Source organism: Oreochromis niloticus, unplaced genomic scaffold (assembly GCF_001858045.2).
Source record: "Oreochromis niloticus isolate F11D_XX unplaced genomic scaffold, O_niloticus_UMD_NMBU tig00007996_pilon, whole genome shotgun sequence".
Taxonomy (NCBI): Eukaryota; Metazoa; Chordata; class Actinopteri; order Cichliformes; family Cichlidae; genus Oreochromis; species Oreochromis niloticus.
Genome location: NW_020328895.1, coordinates 344 through 11,716, shown reverse-complemented (window position 1 = coordinate 11,716; position 11,373 = coordinate 344). Strand labels below are relative to the sequence as shown.

At 42.0% G+C, this 11,373-nt stretch overlaps 1 long non-coding RNA gene across 1 annotated transcript; it reads right to left on the bottom strand.

Moving 5' to 3' along the window:
• Positions 1–5,846: 5,846 nt before the first annotated feature.
• Positions 5,847–9,796, bottom strand: LOC109199218 (uncharacterized). The gene is made up of 3 exons (XR_003218451.1): positions 9,724–9,796; positions 8,924–9,506; positions 5,847–5,923 (listed from the first exon to the last, which is right to left on the bottom strand). It is a non-coding gene; the product is annotated as an uncharacterized LOC109199218 (long non-coding RNA).
• Between the last annotated feature and the right edge of the window lie 1,577 nt (positions 9,797–11,373).

Sequence of the window (11,373 nt, the reverse complement as noted above, 5' to 3'; positions counted from 1 at the left end):
TTTACTTCCTGAGAACTTCCAGTGTTTTCATCCAACATGCTATGTATTGCTTTATTCTGGTGTAGGTTTTATCTCCACTTCATCTATAATCCTCCAATCCTCACACCTTGGCCTCATGCAGGTTTGTAAGGGTGCACAGCAGCTAAAAGATCTCCTTTGTTATAAAAAAGTCAAAAGTAGATCTCAGGCTGCTAATGCAGGACTAGGTGACCCCTAGTGGGTACTGGATTGTGGTGCAATCTCTCTTCAGTAGTGGGACCCACATGGTTTTCCTTTCATGGCGGATCCACTGAGTCGCTGGCTCCTCGGTCTCAGAAAATGCTCCTATGTTATTGGGGGGGGCTCCACCTCCATGCCCCCCAACCCCAATCCTCTCCCAAAGAAGAGGATTCGGGCACTGGCTAGAACTCAACATCAGTGGTGATGCAGTCAGCCTCTTTGAAGATTGTCCCCTCATCTTCTGGAGAGGAGGTTTCTTCATCTTGGGCAGATGTATTTTCTTCAAGGGCAGAGGACTGCTTGCTGTCCTTGCTCTCTGACCAGATCATATAGACAGTGCTTGAAGCAGTGATGACCTTCTTGCCATATTGCCAGAATAAATGATCTGGAAGCTGTTAGGCTTACTTACAGCAGTAGCTCTGTCTGCACCTACATAAACTCCAGGACACGTTTGCAAATAGTCTTTGTTGTTGTTTACGCTCCAGCTGCAGCTGCAGGTTTGAACTCTGCAAAATGTCCCGTGATTGGGTTTTTTGGTTTTTGTTTTTGTTTCTAGAGTTGATATTTGGGTATGGTATCTTTGATGAAAAATACAAGAGTAAAAGTGCTTTTAACATGTGCTTCAAAGCTAAGTTTGACTGGGAACCTCAAAGCTCAATATCCTGCATCCACAGAAATTCACTGCAGCCTATGTAATGTTTGAATTTATTCCAGTCTATCTTGCAAATACATGTTTGTACTGCAATGTCATGCACAAACACAAACTATTAGATCCTTAAGATCAAACCTATGTCAAAATTGTTTCATTATTTTGGTCCATTGGAGTGTGGTAGGCCATTAAAGGCCGCTACTAGAAACTCAGAATATTACATGAAATTGCTTGCTTGGCCAAAAATGGGTAAATGATGTAATTTGGTGAAAAACATTAAAAACTACAATTTTCATGTGTTGAGTGTAGAATGAAAGCAATTTTACCTAAATCGCATGATATAGTACTGTCAGTAACAAGGAATCAAAAAAGGTGGTTATAATGGGTTTCAATTGGCCACAAATGGCCACGATAGAACCAAGAGGTGCAATTTAGTGTATAGTGAATATTATTGACATTATTAAGGAGCTGATGTTGAAAATTAAAAAATCTCAAAAAAATACACACCTTTGGGAAGTTTCATTCCATTTGCATTAACAGAACAGAAATGGTTGAAAAAAGAAAAGTGAAGTGGCCACAAATGGCCAGGATAGAACCCCAAGGGTTAACCCTTGGGTTCTATCCTGGCCATTAATAATGTCAATAATATCACTATACACTAAATTGCTCTATCATCATAATTTCAGGATGTATTTTGCATCATATAACACAAGGCTGTTCAATTGGGCTAAAACCTCATCTTTACAGCTTTGACTGGCAGCTGCAGTCACGGAGAAACTTGCTCATCTCTGTTCGGGAATGGCAGATAGAGCGGGACTCCACTATTTACTCCACTGCCAGACCTAAAGAAGAGTTGGCAGTTTTGGCACGCGACGCTGAGAAGGCATTGGACCAGATCGAATGGCCCTATTTGTTTGAAATATTAGAAAGATTTAAATTGGGTTAAAAAAAGTATGCTTATGAGAAGCTCACTTATCTGGGCATTCAGGTTACAAAAAGCTATTCCTCTCTATTAAAATCTAACTTTTCTCCTTAATATCTGAGCTTCAGTCAAGTAACAGTTCTGGAATACGCTTCCTAAATCACTCATTGGTAGAGTTAATCATATAAAGATGAGAATTTTGCCTAAGCGGTTGTACTTTTTCAAAATCTCCTTGTGTTCCTTCCTAAAACATTTTTTAAAAACCTAAATTCACTCATCTTACCTTTTCATGGGGCAATAAACACATGGAATTGCTGGGAAAAATCTTTGCAAGTCTAAAACAGAGGGTGGATAATATATGAGTAGAAAAGCCTTTCTACAAAGAATAAGCCATTCCAGATGAAAATAGCATAGCTCAGGTTTTTAGCTCAGGTTTTCTGCAACTGCATTTCAGAAAGTGAAAAACATTGTTCTCATCAAAGGAAGCATTACATTTAGAAAGTTTGGGGTCCTGAGCAATGACTCTTTGGGTTCAAAGGGATGAAAAGCTGCTGGAGTGTGTGCTAATGTCTATAGAAAAAGGTTTTTATGCAACTGGACGTGTCACTCTCTTTTCAGGAAAGTGCAAATTTGATCTAATCATATTAGAAACGTTGTGTTTCAGACACAGATGTTGCTAGATTTACTATTTTTGGAGCGAGTATAATATTTTGTATAAGGATGAGGGTGTTTATGTAAGAAACTGGAACAAAAAGTGAAGATTTCTTACACCGTGACGTGTCACTCCCTACAAACAAAGTGCAAACTGGGTCCAGTTATGTCTTGATGCATGCTCAATCATCCAGGTAACTAAATCCCAAAAGGTTCATTCTGTTAGATAAGATAAGATAAGATTTTATTGATCCCACGGCGGGGAATTTTTGCGTTTCCTCAGCTGAGGTACAGATAGCAGAAGGAAAATACAAATAAAATACAAACAATATAAAACATAGAATAGAATAGAATAACCTTTATAATCCCACGGATCAGAAATTTCTAACCCTTACAGCAAGGGAAAATAAAATATAAAAGGAAGACACAGGGTGGTCCTATGAACGTAAGCAACCGAAGTTCGTATATACAGGTAACAATGTACAGAATATGTATAGAAAAATTGAGAAAATTGTACGGCGATATGTATAAAATGTAGAGTAACTAACAAGCTGCTGAGTAAGATGACCAAAGGAATGTTAAGCTGCATTATAGAGTCTGACAGCTGCTGGTAAGAATGACCTGCGTAGCGCTCCTTCCTACACTGTGGGCGTAAAAAGTCCACTGCTGAAGGAGCTGCTCAGTGCTCGTACTGTCTCATGCAGGGGGTGGGAGGTGTTGTCCATGATGGATGTTAGCTTAGACAACATCCTCTCCTCCCCAACCTGCTCGATGGACTTCAGCGGACAGTCCAGGACAGAGCTGGCCCTCCTGACCAGCTTGTTGAGTTTCCCCCCGTCCCTCTCTGCATTCCACCACAGCATAGAAATAGCAGACGCCACCACAGTGTCATAAAATGTCCTTAGGACTGTCCTGTTCACCCAAAGGACCTCAGCCGCCGTAGCAGGTGGAGACGACTTAGACCAGTAGAGTGGTTGAAGGAAAGGGGGACAGGTGAGGTGCATTTCATGTCCCCGGTGCTGTGGGGGTTGCAGAGAGGTGTGACGAGCTCTGGTGGATGGGGGAGGGAAGGGCTACTGAATCAAACCTGTTAAACAACTGGTTCAATCTGTTAGCCAGAACCTGGTCTCCAGACTCTGGACCCCTCCGCTCACAGTGCTCCGTCCAGTGATGGTGTTCAGTCCTCTCCACACACCTCTGGTGTTGCTCTGCTGGAGCTGCGTCTCCACCTTCCTCCTAAAAGGAAGCATTACATTTAGAAAATAAAATACTTGTTTTATATTTGTTTGTATTTTTTGTAAGATAATACACTATATACACGGAGTTTATCTGGACGTAGTGTTTTCAGTGTCATCCAAGTGACTCTAGAGGATGAAAACCTGTTGGAGTGTGTGCTAATGTCTATAGCAGGGTGTCCAAACTACGGCCCGCGGTCCATTTTTAATTGGCCCGCACTTCAACTTTTGCTTGAGTGTATGGCACTTCTTAGTTTTAACACCAGGGGGAGCTGCTGTTGATCAAGGCAGTTGCTCCACCAGAAAGGACAATCCTAGAAGAAATTTACCCCAAGTTACTGAACATGGCAGAACCAAAGAAGCGAAAGGTAGAAAGTGAGTGCAGAAAATTTCAGACACGGTGGGAGAGTGAATATTTCTTCAAAGAATCAAGGGGAAGTGTCTGTTTTATCTGCACTGAAACTGTGGCAGTTATGAAAGAGTGTAATGTACGACGTCATTATGAAACCAAACATCAGGTCTATGCATCCTACACTGGTGCTGAGCGAGAGCAGAAAGTAAAGCAAATGGTAGCTGTCCTGCAGGGTCAGCAACAGTATTTTTTTTGTGCTCAAAAAGTCCAGGAAAAGGCTACAATAGCCAGCTATGAGGTGGCCCAACTCCTCGCAAGACGTGGAGTTACAGAGGAGCTGCTCGATCTTAAGAGTCTAAAAGGCACAACAACAGGTATGGATACTTTTGAAGCTGTGTCAGACTCAATTGACAAAATGGGACTTAAATGGGACAAGCTGTGTGAAGATACAACAGACGGGGCTCCAGCTATGGCGGGTGCACACAAAGGAATGGCGTCTACGATGTGCGCTGAGGTGAAAGAGGCTGGAGGTGAGGCTGTTGAAATGCACTGTACTGTTCACCAAGAAGCCCTTTGTGCCAAGACAGTCAATCTTGGAGATGTAATGAACACTATTGTAAAAACTGTCAACATAATTCGAGCAAGTGGACTGTACCACGGAGAACTTCAGGCTTTCCTTTCTGATGCGGATGCTGAATATGGGGATCTACTCTACCACTCGGAGGCGCGCTGGCTAAGCCGCGGTGCCGTGCTGAAGCGTCTTTACTCCCTGAGATCAGAAATTGACCATTTTTGAAAGAGAAGGACCGACCTCTTCATGAGCTGAATGACCCTCTATGGTTGGCAGACCTTGCATTTTTAGATGATCTTACTGATCATTTAACCACCCTGAACAAGAGCCTACAAGGGAAAGAGCAGCTTGTACCACAACTTTATGCGCACATGAAAGCATTTTGTGTGAAGCTCAATCTCTTTAAGACACAACTGCGCAACTTCAACGTTGTGCACTTCCCCACACTGTCCAAGACCAGAACTGCTTATCCACAGGCCAACCTTTCTGCTAAAAAAGGGAAATATGTGTCTGTGATTACATGTCTCGAAACAGAATTCAGACAGCGCTTCCAGGATTTTTCTGCCAGTTCTACAGGAGCTTGGAAAAGGAAAAGTGTCCTCTGATGAGACGCCACGTGAAAAAAATGATCAGTCTATTTGGCTCAGATTTGCTCCTTGGTCAAATGACATTTGTCCGGATTTTTGGCACAAGTGGTGTCAGATCAGCAAAAGTAAAACGAAAACAAAAATGGGTACATTTTCAAATCCTTTGTTTATGGACAGAATTCGTCCTGTTGGACACAAGAAGCAGACTCCAAAAAAACTTTGAGACTCTGCAGAAGTCTGATTAGGCTGCTGTTTATCCAACTGGCTCACTGTGGTTTTTATGAAGTCATCTGTAATGTGTCACCTTTTCTGTAGAATGAAGAAGTGCTTCCCTTCTTTTAAAGGAAATACAGGCTTACAAAGATCCTCTAAACATGTTTCTGAAATAATCCTAAACACAATCATTAAATCAAAACTGCAAGAAACAATTTATTTAATCACTCTTCTTCACTTAATTCCTTAACTTAGTAAAAAACAAAACAAAACAAAAATAGACAAAAACTCTTCTGCTGTCTCACCTCTGTCAGTGTTCATGCTGTTGCAAGAACAGGTGGAGGTGCAGGTGGAACTTTGACTTCACTGTGGTTTCTATGTGCAGGCAGGAGTGTGACATCTCAGAACAGCAGAGGATTGTGGTGCGCGGTGACTCCTGCTGCGACGCCCCGTCTGAGTGTCCTGAGCTCCTGGTCCTCAGCAGACGGCCCACACACTCATTTATCACCATGTCTTTATCCTGCCTGTAAGAAAGCAAAGACAAGGCTAACATTACAAACAGCCAGCAACCAATCCCTTTTACTCCACCGCCCAAAACCAGTGAGAAACACTAGCTAGTATTAACTTGGAATCAAAGTCCACTAGGGCTGCCACAAACAATTATTTTGATAGTCAACTAGTCACCGATTATTTTTGCGATTAGTCGACTAATCGGATCATGCATCCATTGGACGTAAAACGTACAGCTTATTGCACCAGCAGCATCTGCTCTTATATAACATTAGCTTACAGTTTTAAGTGTTTAGGGCAGGGTGCCCAATCCTAGTCCTCGAGAGCTACTGTCCTGCAGCTTTTAGATTCATCCTTGTTCCAACACACCTGAATCAAATGAATGTCTTGTTATCAGGCCTTTGCCAAACTTGATGACATGCTGAAGAGGTCATCAAACCATTTGATTCAGCTATGTTGGAGTAGGGATGCATCTAAAAGCTGCAGGACAGTAGCTCTCGAGGACTAGGATTGGGCACCCCTGGTTTAGGGTATGTGCTAACTAAAAATAAAGACAAGATGATAGTTTATTAAATTTAATGAGATTTACAGATTGTTTCGGTAAAGTTTAATAAACTCCTTGCTATCTAAAATATAACGGGACACCGGAGTATATTCTGAACATCTCACACTTCTGATAATCAGTTGTCTGCTTGACGTTTATTCGGCCGTGTATGAACTATAACTTTAATCTCAGCCAAACCGATTTACTCAGGAACAAATAAAATACTAAAAAAAAAAAAAAGGCCAAACAATAACATTTTTAAGTTATCTAACTGACTTATATATGTTCAACCTGAGTAGCGAAAGACGGTGGTGCGTTTGAAAACGATTTGCCTGGAGTCCGGTGTTCTCACGGGCTCTAGTGAGCCTTGCCCCCGGCTAGCTATGGAGCTAGTGGGTAACAGACGTCTCCGAAAACGTCGGAGCGCTTTTGAAAATATGCGGTGTCTTGATAAACTGAGCAGATATTTGAGGTTTACACAGCTACATTCTCGCCTGAAAATATGTTAAACGTTTATTTTGTGACCCAGAAAGATTAATAAGAGTAATATTAAAACTAACTAGCTGCCGCCATTGTTGAAAACTGAGCAGGGCCGCGCTATGAATTCTGGGACACTGCTTCTTCTTCTTCTTCGGAGTGTAACGGCAGCTGGCATCCTTGTACATGCAGTGCTGCCATCTTCTGTTTCAGTCCGTTATTACACTCTTAAATCCTACTACTTATTCCTGCGTCTTTTGTGATCTTACAAAGCTTCAAACCACGCGTCGACTATTAAATCAGTCGTGACTGTAATCGTGACTAGTCGACTAATCGTGGCAGCCCTATTCAGCAACAAAGACGCCATCAAAAAAGTCACGGCCATCAGAGCAACATCAGAGAAACAATAAAGTCTAACCATGGAAGGTATATAGAAATATATGCATAAAGACACAAAAACAAAGAACATCGACAATGAGCACCTTTCGTTTTGCTGAAAGTGATATAGCTTTCTCTTCCCATCAACTGAAACCACCAACATTTCAGGTGTGCATGCTGGGCAGCTGAAGCTGACATCACAGCACAGCTGCTCTTCCTCATCAAGAAAGCTGTGCTGCAGTGCAATCAACTATTACATTTAGGCAAAGATTACTTTTCATCCCTAAATGATTGACGGTCAGAAACTCTGACCTTGTCTCTACAGACAGCAGAGCTGCTGCCTTCCTGTGGGTAGGAGGTTAAATTTCACTGGGGTCTGTCTCATTTATATGCCAGAACCAACACTTTGAAGCACCCTCAATGGAGACACACATTTATGATCAGGTCCCCATTTCAGACACACTTGCACAAGCACACAGATGACAATATCTCACAGTGGTTTACAGATCTGTCTGGGCTAAAGTACAGACATCGAACGCTATGACAGACCGAGGCAACTATGACCCTTGCAATTTTAGAAGAAGTCTGCTTGAAAGTAATCATGGACAGAATTCATGTTTCAAATTATTCTAAAAATGCACTTCAGCAAGTTTTTTTTTTTATAATGCCTACTAAAGATGTTTTCAAAGGGTTTCCCAGATATGGGTTATTTCTAGTCCCAGATTAAAAGAATAATTCAGTGAAGACCTCCATTTAAACAACTTTAAGCCTAGCACTAGGCTTAATCCATGTCTGGGAAACTGCAGCATTATCCATGGAGGCATGAGCATTTAGCATAATATAGACAACAACCTCTTTAACTTACCCTAAAATCTGACTTGACTAACTCCAAGAAGGGAAACCCTGCTTTTACTGTCCAGGAAATGGAGATCAGTCACCCAGTGCAAGTGCAACTGTCATTTAAACTCAGTCTACAGTCAGACCAAAAGCCACCTCGCCAAATGTATTTACACAGCTGTGTGGCCAAAGGCAGGGGCAGCTTGGGTACGGCTGTAAACATTAGCCTCTTTAACTGCAGCTGAACGCCATCCCTCATTGTCTGCTACTTACAATGCAGTTAGAAAACAAGATCTACGGGTTTTCCTAATATCATTCACCACTGAAAAATATTTTGGTCTGTTAGATATTTCAGCAGCATACACAATTTACATCCAATACTGCAACAAGCTTACTTACCAGCATTTTTTTTATCAGATAAACTCAAATGAAACAAGTTGGTTAATTGGAAACAATTTCAACTTTCAAATCATGTCACTCTGTGTTTATTGGAAAGGAGATTAAAATGCATGATAGGCTGAACCCACCCGAGGGACTCATAAAGTTTGATCTATGAATTCCTGATACATTTTTGCTTTATAGAGGCAGAAATGTTGACCATGAAAGCTTTTTGTAGTGAACTATGCTGCTTTCACCTACAAAGCATCCAGAGCACACAGTACATGTTGCTATAAGCTACACCACATAGCTGCTACAATTTAAACACACCCACAATTTGTGTATAATCGCTATCGCCAGACTATGTCTCAAGAGCATATGACCTGTTGATAAAACTCACTGTTATGAAGATAGATTGGTTCCAGTGTCTTCATGAAACGCTGCCTTTATCCATCTTCTGGGGCGTGCCTGCAGTGGACTTGTGAACAGTTCCTTGTGAGGGAGCTGCTGGTGGAGCTCACAAGGTCCTCCTTCATTCCTACCATGAGCTTCAGTCTTCCTGATCTTTCTCAAACACGCCTCTCTCAGTGGGTCAACAGAACATCTGGCACAGGACAGCTGTGATGAAAGAAAAGGAAGAGGTTTCTCCAAACCTCTGGACCAAGGAAACCCAGCTGGGTCCTGATGGTCTCCCACACTACTTTCACCCCGGGTGGACGTAGCTGTCGATAATAATCGGCACTCTGTTCACTGTTAGGAAAGGAAAAGAACAAGTTACACTACAGTACTGATACCTTCTGCTGCTCTTTTCAAACTTGCCACCTTACCAGGCTGTAGAGTGCTCTGAACACTTAAACACTTTGAAATCCATTACACACTCACACTCACAGTCTTAGGTGAAAATCTCCAAGGACAGCATTACACTTTTGCTATGAACAGTAACTCTGGAGCTCTGTGGAGTGTGCAGATGATCTCATTACTGTCTAAAAATGGATAACAAAACCGAAGGAGTGCCGAATCATTGACAAATACAGAGTAACAGGTGTGCAGCATGGCTAACTAGGTAGCAACAAGCCTCTAACACAGCAGCGTGTATGCTAGCGGCTAATCTAGCGAAGAAATGAACAGAGTGCTTTTAGGTGTTGTAGAAGGATAAGATGATAAGCTGTGTGTTTTTCAGAATGACCTGCTTGTATTTACCTTCATTGAAGGAGTGGTCAGTGTGGGTATAGCCATGAGGCAAAAAAGACAGCTGAAGCGGAAGAGTGTGGTGAAAACATGGTGCGCCGCGGCCAGCAGGTTTCCAAGCAGGGATTCGGGTAGCAGGAAGGCTTTGGTAAGCCGTCCAACATCCAGTCCCATTTTGTGAATGCCAATAAAAAAATAGCTAGTGTCCATGTGTAATTTGTGTGGAACAATATTGCACAAGAAGCTTAATAGATTTAGAAAAACGATAACAAAAAAAATAAAAAATTGAAGGACAAAAGATAAATGTCCTTTTTTTTCCAAAGTTTACTCGCCCTGCTGAGTGGTGTACAGCGTTAAGAGGCCAGCATTCGGACTCCAGAGTTTAACGACCCTAGTTCGAGTCTCTGATAGTAGTCCGTCTGCTACAGCAGGGTAGGCCCAGAGTGAAAGACGAAGCTCAAGCCTGCCTCCATTTTTCTCTCTCTCTCTTTTTTCATTTCTTTTTACTTTTTTCAAGCCGCAATTAAAAGCTCAGGGAAACACTTAGTTTTAAGGCGGCCTTTAAGGCACCCTATATATCAGTCCATACAGCGGTAAGGGCCAATCTCATGTATCAGTTACACATATATCAACCGAAGAAAACAGGCCCAAACCAAAGAGGTGTGCAGGGAAAAAATCAGGTGTGAGTGTGTGAAATTTACTAAGTATTGGAGTGCAAAAATGCCTGGTCTCCAGCTCCAGCTTTTGCGTGAATGTGCGCGTTGTGGTCTTTAAATAGAGGAATTTTCCCGCTTTTGTTTGCCCGTCATGTGGCGACATGTGGCGGGCTAGCAGCTAGTAACATAGAGGCCCGGGTTCGAGCCCTAGGCTCACCTACCCTACCTCTCTATGTTCATCTGCTAGGGGAGGTCCAGGCAGGGGACCTTGGAGTGAAAATTCCAAGGCCTGGACTTCCCCTGATTTTCATTTTTCTCTGTGTTTTTCTTTTACCTGCCAGCAACAAACAGCCCAGCCCCATTTATGGGACCTCCTTCTTGTCATGGCTACCAAGGACCACTCTTCTTCTGCCAACAAGTCATTGCCTGACAAATAATTATTTCCTATGTTTCCCTAGGGGCTTTTTTTAATCTCCAATATCTTTACATATCTTGCTAGATAGACTTCCCTCAACAGGGTTTACAAACGCCTTATCCTCTTTGTCCACTTCAAATAACTTTAAACAACTATTCTTAGATTTCTTGCAACATCTGCTGTCCTCTTGCACAGATTACGCTTTTTAAAAAACTAACAAACACTTTTTTTTTTTAACGTCAACCACATTTTTGGAACTAGATAAATAAAGCATATATAAAAGTCACTACCAAAAACTCTTGCAGCTTCTACCTTGTTATAGGAATGTTGTTTGTGGCTCAAGATGACTTGATTTCATCCATGAAGGATACATTTGATATATGTTTTCACATATTATAGACCAACAAGTTATTATAGCAGTTTAAATACGAGCGATCGGTTTTTGGAAGACGATCATTTTTTAGCACAACACCGCTAAGCACCAACTCATCCATCCTTTCTCCTTTTCTTCTTTTCATGCCGCCACCATGGGAAGCGCCCACAAATGTGTCATTTCACACTGGCAGCAGGCTCGCAGAGCTAGCTGTGGTG